Source organism: Anolis carolinensis, chromosome 3 (genome assembly GCF_035594765.1).
Source record: "Anolis carolinensis isolate JA03-04 chromosome 3, rAnoCar3.1.pri, whole genome shotgun sequence".
NCBI lineage: Eukaryota > Metazoa > Chordata > Lepidosauria > Squamata > Dactyloidae > Anolis > Anolis carolinensis.
The window spans coordinates 42848770-42859051 of NC_085843.1; the positions used below are offsets into that span (position 1 = coordinate 42848770).

Below are 10282 nucleotides of genomic sequence, written 5' to 3' on the forward strand. Positions count from 1 at the left end.
TTTCTGTTTCTCAAATGTTACTAAAATATTTACGGTAGATTTCTGAAATATGTGTGGAATATTGTGCAATATCTTTCTTCTTCCATGCAGATTTTATGCGATAAAATTGCATGTTTGTTTCTGGGGGAAATAATTAACTTCAAGCAAACAGTTATCAGGAACTAGTTACTTCTATGTTCTTTTATGAATGTCATGGAACTCTTTAGCTAATATATTGGCTGGCTGTAGTTAAAGTTAGCAGAATGTTTTTGGCCTTCAGGAACTTTACATCATTTGGATGTTCTCCCTGTTTAGCTTCATGCAGCTGTGGAACAGGAGCTTCTAATGAATGATCCACACACATGCACAGACACAATAGTCATCAGCATATACTGCCAGGCCTTCGGATTTGCAAGTTTAACTTTTGTCGAACTGATTATTGATGGATTTGTGCTGGACAAGCTAGGAACCTCTAGGTCCCCCAAGATAACTCTGTGGTCAAGGGAAGCTGGCTATAGAGTCATGCTGGAGGACCTATATATTCCTTGGGAGAAAAACTCTTTTGAAATCTCTAGGTCTTCCACCATGATGCTGTTGTCATAATCTGGCAGAGGATGACCATAACCTTTCATGCTAGAGGACCTAGATATTGCTATAGAGATGTTTTCTCAGGTTTAAAACAGCCAGAAGGGGAAGTTATTCAATACAGGGTGTTTGAAAAAGAACTCCCTATTCACCATTAAAATTAAATGGTGAATAGGGAGTTCTCTTTCAAACACCCTGTATTATTTCATGGTGGTCCTGTGCCCCTAACTTCCATGAAAGTGGAGGGCCCACTGCAGATCAGACGAAGCGGGGAGAGGGACTGAGAAAGCAGAGGGGACCATCTTATCCCGCCTTCCCATCTTTCCCCCTCTTTCTTATGCTTGGAGTCATGTAACATCTGACGTCTGAAGATAGCTGCTAGGCTCCATTTCCATGCACTGCAGATTTCCATGGGTACCCCACGGAGTCTAACCAGAAGTGCCCTTACTTCAGGTGATGACCTCCGTCAAACTCCTATGGGGCTCCATTTCCATAGTTCATGGAAATAGAGCTTAGCAGCCATCTGATGAGGTCCATAGAGCAGTGAGAAGCAAGCCTACTGTCTTAGCACTGCAAACTATTGGCCACCCAGACAGTAGATAAAAGTAGAAAACAGGGCAACCACAGAAAACAGAATAACAAGGCTGAATGCATTCAGTATCTCTGTCACTCGCCCCATCTCTATCAGATTTCCCTTCAAATAATTAAAAAAATGTCCATCGATATACCACAGATGAGCCTAACCAGTGGTCCGAGAAACCTGTATCTAATGGTCAGTCTTCAAGCTGAAGCTTAATCCAGTTTCACTGTTAGGAACCCCATTATAGTCTTTGCTTAAAGCAGAGTGGAATGAACTTCTAACATGTTGTCAGTATAATTAGCAGTGTATAAATAAACTAAATCAATTCAAATCTAAATTCTAAAAGAAAATCTGGGGATTTAGGACTTCATGCTGTGTTTTTATGTTTTTCAAATTCTTTGACACTACTGTGAGGCCAGTCTTTGGACTAATATAAATATATGTAACAAAACAAATAAGCAAACATGTTTGATAGCTCATTACTTCAAACCATTCTCTATTGATTTTTGGATTGTGCTCCTATTTTGAATGCCAGTAAGGAGCCTGTCTTATTTTGACAGAATTAGGCACAGCAAATTACTTCATTTAATTACAAAGTTATAGTGGAGGCTGAGGCTGTCATATTAGGAGTGGGTAAGCAACCTTTTTTCAGATGCAAGTAATACTATAAACTGCTGATTTCTACTGTGAATAAATGGTCTTTTAAGAGTTTGGGGTTTGGTGTTGTTTAAATATAAAAACCTAAAATTTCAGAAACATTTGAGACAAAACATTCCATTATGGTATATATTTGTTAAAAATGTGTAAATGTTTTATTTTGTTTGGACATTTTGGAGACATTTTGTTTTGACTTGTAGAAATAAAATGTTTTGATTCTATCCTCATTGGCTGAAGAGAGCCCTAAAGACTACATTTTTGGACCTTGTTCAGCTAGCAACTATTTCAAGAAACCATTAAAGGAATCACTCAGCACATCATCAAAGTTGAAATCTCACTCCATCTAAGATTTTGGCTCAGAGGTTTCTCTGCCATATTCTGAATAATAGCAACTCGCTTGCCTCAGTCATAGGGCCTCCTGGTACTTACATGCCTTTTTACTTTTTGGCTTCCAAAGCAAGAAGTAACTTCTACAATTTGCTTTCGATAGCAACAAAGCATACTTCAAAGAAACAACTAAGAACATTCATTAGATTTAAGCAAGAACTGGTTTAACGGGCATCCTGCTCCTATTACAAGATGACAGCATATGCTCTCCATTCCAAGATAAATCCTGCAAAAACATAAGGTGCAATCCAGACATAATGAAAAGCACTTTAAAAATCTCATCAATTTCACTGGGAAAATTAAGTATTTGCTTTCATCTTTCCTATTGAAACGAATAGGGCCAAACAGTGCTTACCTTGGATTGTGTCAACCCTGTGGAATATACTAGGGACGGACACACATGTTAGCTTAAGTTTTTGCCACTTTTTCAAGAAAATTTATTCTTAAATTAATTCTATCCTTTTTTATCATTTGTTTGCAACATTTGTTATTTTTTAAAAAGCCATACAAAAATATGGATCTTTGTCCACATTTTAAAAACATGTGTTCTGGATTACTGTGTGTTTCCCGGGCTGTATTGCCATGTTTCAGATGCATTATCTCTTGATGTTTTGCCCACATCCTCAGGCTGGCATCTTCAGAGGTGGTAAGGTATATTAGAAACTAGAATAGTGAGGTTTATATATCTGTGGAAGCTCCAGGGTGGGAGAAAGTATTCTGAATATGTATTCTGTTTTCTGCATACTTTTGGCTTATATATACATACTTTGCAAGTAGTTTACTGTAACATAAATGCTTTTTTATATCTTATTCTAACACATACACACATGTTAGCACATTATCTATGATGTATTTTTGTTATATTTTATTGTATGTTGTTTTGTATTTGTATTTGTACTCTTTGGAAACCGCCCTGAGTCCCTTCAGGGAGATAGAGCGGTATATAAATAAATAAATAAATAAATAAATAAATTATTATTATTATTATTATTATTATTATTATTAATTATATTCCTCTAATTTTCACCTTTTTGTGGAGGGAAGCACATTTCTACTGAAAAATCTGAAAAGTATGAATAACACAGGGTAGCTGCATTCCAGTTTGTATATTGATTTGGTAGCCACACATTTATGTTCTACATTAAAATAGAAACTAAATTCAATTCTCTATCATATCAGATGTTACATATAGCCAAATCTTCAAGGTGAAGCAACTCAAAAAAGCAATGAACAATCCATTTTAACTAGCTAAATGCTTTAGAAATTTTGTCACTTATCGGTTGAAAGAAGTTCCAGTAAACTTACTACCAAGCAATGCCAAGCACTGACAGATGTGCTTGGTATAAAAACCCCATACTGACCATTTGGTTGGAGCATCTACCATTACCATCTACTGTAGAGATGGGCAGCTGCAGTGGAAGCCAACAGTGCCTCTCCACCAAACAGCACTGCCAAATTTTCAACAACAAATTAATCCATCACCACTGTCACCACCACAACTGTCTTAATTTGACAGGGACAGCCCTAACTAACCTTCCACTGTCTCTCAACATTCCTCCCTTAAACTGAGAAGAATGTGTCTCAGAAGAAGGCAAACCTGAGACCATTACTGTCACTTGGAGGTGCTATAGTGAGTTTGAGAAGTGACAACTTGACTCCAATGGACCTACTTTGGTTTTTGCTCGCTCAAAAACAATTGATTCTTGTTGCTGTGGCAAGTTTGAGGAGCAGTCACTTGATCTTAATCGGCCTTCTTTGTCCTTGGACTAATCACTGGATAATGTTGTCCTCTCTCTGAAACCATTACTCCCCGGACTCTGCATTTATGGAGGTTGGGATTAGTTCAAGGAGTGGTCATTTGACCCTGAAATGCCTTCTTCCTTTTCATTGACCACTAGACAATGCTGTGGTCTCCCTAGAACCATATAACTCTTAAGCTGAAATGGTAACCATTGGACTATATTTTCCTCTCTCTGAAACCATTATTCACTGGCCTCTGTAAGTACTAAACTCCACTTGGTGGCACTCTAATGAGTTCCAGACATACACTCCAATATGCCTATGTGGTCCTTGCACTAACCACTGGACCCTTTCATCCTCTCTGGCAATCAAAAGAACTTAGGAGTGCTATGCTGAATGTAATGTAAGAATGCTGTCCTTCAAATAACTGCATTCAAAGTCATATATGCACATCAAACAGTGATTTTTTTTGTTTTTACAATGTGATATAGTATCTCATAATTTTTAACTCCACATCTTTTCAAGTTAACATCCCTAATAGCAAATCATGTCACATTTTAACAGCAAGAAAGGTGTGAGACCTATGGCACAGCTTGTTTGTGAGTCAGGGCTGGTAGCAGAGCCTAAGAAAGCCCTATGAAATTCATAGGGTCACCATATGTGTACAGGTAATTTGAAAGCACTCTCTCAGACACATTCAAGATTTAAAGACGATAATTAAGCTGAATTCCAAGTCACACATGAAAACACCATGAACTACACAAGCAAATATAGTACAATAAGCTAATCTTTCATTTCTCTCACTTAAAAGAAAACCCACCAACTTAGGACAATGGTTTAGAATTCATGTTCCTCTTACACTATAAAACCTGCTCAGTATTCAAACAACGTAGGGCTTGGGTGGAGACTGCTCACGAGAAAGGGTATAAATATATCAAATAAAACTAAAAATTTAAAACATTTCTAGTCATGGATAATAAATTATGTCAATTGAACAGTGATTAAAAAATACCCCAAATCCCAAAACATTCTTTATAACCATACACCAGTTCTCTACCAAGTTATTTGTGATAGTTGTATTGCTATAAATTAGAGAAAATCTTCCCAAGACAGGAAAAAGTCTAATTCTGCACAGCAGACTGCCAGATTGTGTAGATCTAAATGTCCAGCTTCAGTTATGTGGATCCTCTATTATTTTTATTATTACCAGAAATGGGGTAGTAAGGTTTATATCAGGAGATATGTACCCTGTCCCCTTTTTTCAGGGAGGAAGAAATCATAAGCCTTTGCTCCCAATTTTCAATTTTCTTAGTATGTTCAAGCCCTAAACTAAATTAATCTTACTTGTTATTTCTCTAGAGAATCTAATTTCGTAAAACATGGAATTTGTGGTTGGCTTGCCCCAGTAAACAGGGCTAAGGTTAACTACAGTTCTGTTGAGTTTTGATATACAGTGTTCCCTCACTACTTCATGGTTTACTTTTCACGGATTCGCAGTTTCGCGGTTTTTCAATAAACTCTAAAAGACTATTATAAATCATAAAAAATTACAATTTACAGCCTAACGAATGGAGGAAGGAGAAGCCAAAGAGAGAGAAAAGGAGCCCAAGTGGTAACGAGAGAAGAAGGAGGCAATTTATCAACACACGATTGGTTGATAAAGACTTAAAATAGTGTATAACTACTAAAATAATGTATAAATATTAAAATAAATATAGCGTTCCTACTTTGCGGATTTTCACTTATTGTTGGTAGTCCTAGAACCTAACCCCAGCAATAAGTGAGGGAACCCTGTAACAATAATTTGGGTACAGTTAAAAGAGAAACAAAAACTTTCTGTTTTTGTTTCTCCCCACAGCTAAAGTAAAGCAGTAAAGAGGAGCTGAATAGCCCAAAGATCATTCATGTAATGCTAAACCTAGTTCAGTGGAATATCCATCCGGCAGGAAGGAAAAATGGACAAAAAGAAAAGGAATTAAAATTTGGAATGTTGTACTGGAGAAGAGTACTACAGCTGCCATGGATTGCTAAAAAGAAAAAGGATTAAGCCTTAGAATTAAGACTAAACTTTCACTAGAAGAAAAGATAATTAAACTGAGGCTGTCATACGTTGGATGTATCATGAGATGATGTGAGTCATTGGAAAAGGTGATAACACACGATGAGAGATAATGGGAAGTGAGAGATAATGGGAAAAGAGGGAGACTGTATTTCAGATGGATGAATTAATCCAGTGGTTCTCAACCTGTGGGTTCCCAGGTATTTTGGCCTACAACTCCCAGAATCCCAGCCAGTTTACCAACCATTAGGATTTCTGGGATTTGAAAGCCAAAATATCTGGGGACCCATAGGTTGAGAACCACTGATCCAATGAAACATGAACCCGGGTTAGCATGACCCAAGCAGTCCACTCTAACAGTGGATTGATAAATGCCTTCAATCCATATTAAGTGGTCCATATAAATGTGCCCTCAGACTGTATGATCCAGGGAGAGCAATGGATGACCGAGGGTCTTGGAGGTCTTTCATTCATAGAGTTACCATAACATCAAATTCAACTTGACAACAATTTGCAACAAGTGTCCCATCTATGCCTGACAATACAAGTAGCCTTTGTTAGACTCAAATGTAGTGGGTTTTTTTTTAAAAAAAAAAATTCAAGATCAAGGAACCTTTCATTTACTTTAATAAACGCTAAAATAGCAATAAAACACAAGACCATGAAAAGCATAGACAGAGATGAATGGATATGACCTTCTAGAAAGGTTTATATCTGTCAACATGCAGAATCTAGTAGAAGATGTATGTCTCTGATATAAACTATTAGAGAATATAAGTGGCAGGCAGGCTACTACTGCGCTCTCATCTTATTTGTGGGTTTTTCAGTGACTTCTGTTTGGCCGCTGTGGAACAGAGTGCTAACTAGACAGGTCTTTTCTGATCCGACAAGGCTGTTCTTACATTCTCATGAAAATATTTGTTTTCTTTCAGTGAAGCCCAGCTCTTTAAGATAGACCTCAAGAGAGTTTGTATCAAATTAGAAACCAACTGGGAATGAGAATAATCTTATAGGTAAATGCACATATCATTGAACACCAGGGAAGCAAACATTTCAGTGTAAGTTATTACAGTGAACAATGAAATAGATGGCTGACTTTTCTCTGAACTCTAATGAATTTTCATGAAAGCCATAGCACTATAGCATACAGTTTATTAGGACATTTGGAGAGTATGAGAAGAAAGGTCAGAGGGAAATGGTCTGAACAGAGAATGCTCTCTTATGCAAAAGGCATTAAAATTCTGTCTCAGTACAGAGGTCTTGTACAATGAAGTACAGACTACATTCAATGGTTGTTTCCCTAACATGAAAAGTACTTCTTCTTAAACAAGTTCAGGCACCCCATTTTGCTGGTCCTGTCTTACACATGCAAAGGGTCCATCCCTTCCCGCAAAAGCACTCTTGGGGTTTGGGAGAGCCCCTAGGATATGACAAGAAGGGCAACAGTAGGTAGGTAGGACTGGCAAATATAAGATAATATACCCCATATTGCATGGGTGGCAATATTTTAGTTTAAGGAGGCAGGAGGGTTCCTACATTTCAGTAATCCCAGAAATCGTTGTAGCGTTACAAATGTTTCCACCCAAAATGAAATGTTTCGTTTAATTTTGATGAATAGAGTGCTGACTATTCATGGAGAGTGACACTTTTTTACAGCAACATGGTTCATATTTGTACAATTTCTGCACACTTTGCTTGATTGAAGTGGTCTGTATTTATGGCATCATTTGCACACACTTTTACATAAACCTCAGGTTCAGTGCTGCAATAAGCAGGTGTTTTTAATATGACCCCAACACCATACTTTGTGATGCAGAAATATTTCTGTAGCTCAGCTTTCTCTACTTGGTCCAGTTCTGCAAAGGACCATTTAAGTTACCTCCTGACGTATTTTTAAAGGAGGCAAAAATCCCCAGCAGGACAGTTATTGGGAGTATTCTTGTACTATAACTGGAGTATTCTTCTCAGCATGAAAATTTTCACCATTACACATGACTATTTTCAAAAGCAGCCTCCTCCCCAGTTCACTTAACAGCAGTCTCTCGATTTTGACACATGCGGTTATTCTGTGTCAAATGCATTTCATGAAGTGTTTCTTCTGGGAATACTGCTTGAAATACATTTTCAGAAATATTTGCTCAGGAAAAACTTACATGATAAATGGAATTTCACAGTAGGAACTTATTTTAACCTGAATTCTTCAGACAGCGCATTCTTCAAATGATATCCATTCTGGAGGTTTTGGATGTGTGCGCTTTATTTTGTTTTGGCTAAAGACTAAAACGTGATGACAAATATTTAAAAAAATAACAATTAGCAAGACCATTCTAAAATACCAGGTAAAGAAAAACATATTAACTTTTCCCTTTCACAAAAATGTACGTGCAGGAATTGTTTGTCAAAAAGAACAGATATTTTTCCTCTCTCCAACTCTTAGCAAGAAGCTTAGTAAAAATGTTCTGCACGTTAATAGCAGTTTCAGAGGACATCAGATACTTATGTAACATTTGGTTGGATTTTTTTCCAAATACTACGAGATAAAATTTCAGATGCTTATTCTGTTTTCTTCAGCACAATCCTTATTATATCAAACACACTTCCCAGTGAGGCTTGTGGCACCCCACCAAGTGCAAAGCTATCCTCTTGTACTTATAGAGAAAGACTCTAGGAAAAGAATGATGCCACAATAGCAAAGCATTGCTCTGAAAAGGAACTGCATGACACAGATGTACTTTAAGGAATGCAGAAATGTCATATATTAAGCAATGAAACTTCCCTAACCACCCGCTGCCTGTGTACAGTTAAGGGTCATTACTTATGCAGTATTAATTCCTGATCACTTGTTATTTTAGAACAGTATGCAAGCATTCCTGGATTAGGATTTATATGATGGAATTCCTTTTAAAAGGTGACTATGTGGTTAAATGCCTTGGCTCACTTGACATGGGAAAAACCTACTTTAGTAAATCGGATGCTTTTCTATAAAGGCAGGGCAGATCGCTAAAGGGCTGGGAGTTAAGAACTGCTTTCAAAACTGTCTGTCTCTGATTGAATGCCAGCACTCGTAATATTGAGGTTAGTATATATAAACATAACTCTCTCTCTGTTAGTTTCATTCTGAGATTTCTTGAAACATGCAGAATAAAAGGCGAAATCTAATACAGTTTATCGACACAAGGTATCCTACATTTTGTTCTAGATTTTCAGAAAATTGAATTTGGCTCCTGAAATACATCTTCGAGGCTCCCGGCTTGAGAACTTCTCCCCATTTGTCAAACATCCACCTGATTTGTGTCCTTGCACTGAGGCAGCAATCCAAGCAATGCCTTATTTGCAAAGCAGTAAAAATGTGTGAAGGATGTCCTTTCCAAAAGTTATGCTGGAGCTTTCACAAAACTGACTGCTGGGCCCTTTTTCTGGTATTGAAAGTACTCTTTAGATTCTTTGCTATGATTTTAAGGCTTTGGGTTTTCTGTCATTAAAATGAAAAACAAAATGTACATGATGAAATGTTGAAAGACATTGCACAGTAAATAGCATTTCCAGGTCTTTGTTCTCATTGGTATTATCCTTATTATTGAAAGGAGAGAAAAAATACAGCCCTTTGCAACCACAGATGTTACATATTTCTCAGTCATTTATGCAATCTTCTTTTATGGTTAAAATATCAACTTGCTACTTGCCAACCAAAAAGATCCTACGAAGGAAGCAGCACTCCCAGAGTGTAACAGCAGCCGAGGTGGCATGCCACAAAACATCTGGATTCAGATGGAGCATTTGAGATAGAAACAGTCTTACCTTGAAGAAGCAAGAGTCAAAGGAAGAGATCACTGGAAGACTGAGAGAGTGCTCTGATCAGCTGCCGGTAGCATGCCGTTGGCTTTTATGATCAGGTGGGAGGAGCTGCTGTTCATAGTAGGTGGGCAGGGAGCAAGGCAGGCAGTAGCCAGAGGCAACTGGAAGAGAGGGCTCTCCTCTTCAGGAGGAAGACAGCAGGCCACTTAGGGGCAAACATGTATCCTGATTTACTCCTCAATATACTCTTAAGAATTAGTTTTTTTCCTCCACTTCCCTGAAATATGCAAAGTGCATACTTATAAGAAGGGCAAACTTTCCATGTTCAGGTTGTTGTGGATTTTTCAGGCTGTATGACAATGTTCCAGAGGCATTCTTTCCTGACGTTTCACCCACATCTATGGCAGGCATCCTCAGAGGATGAAGGGTCTGTTTGAAACTAAGTAAGTGAGGTTTATAAATCTGTGGAATGTCCAGGATGGGGGAAGAACCCTTGTCTG

The 10282-nt window shown here is 37.7% G+C and overlaps 1 protein-coding gene across 3 annotated transcripts in view; it reads right to left on the reverse strand.

The window, feature by feature from the left end:
- Nucleotides 1–9920, reverse strand: part of col8a1 (collagen type VIII alpha 1 chain) — a 133271-nt gene extending 123351 nt beyond the window's left edge. For 2 of the 3 annotated variants that reach the window (XM_008107834.3, XM_008107832.3), the window contains exon 1: nucleotides 9786–9920. The gene's annotated coding sequence lies outside the window, so the exon portion shown is untranslated. The remainder of the gene's footprint in view (nucleotides 1–9785) is intronic. The other variant, XM_008107833.3, reaches the window with a different exon arrangement.
- Nucleotides 9921–10282: the final 362 nt, after the last annotated feature.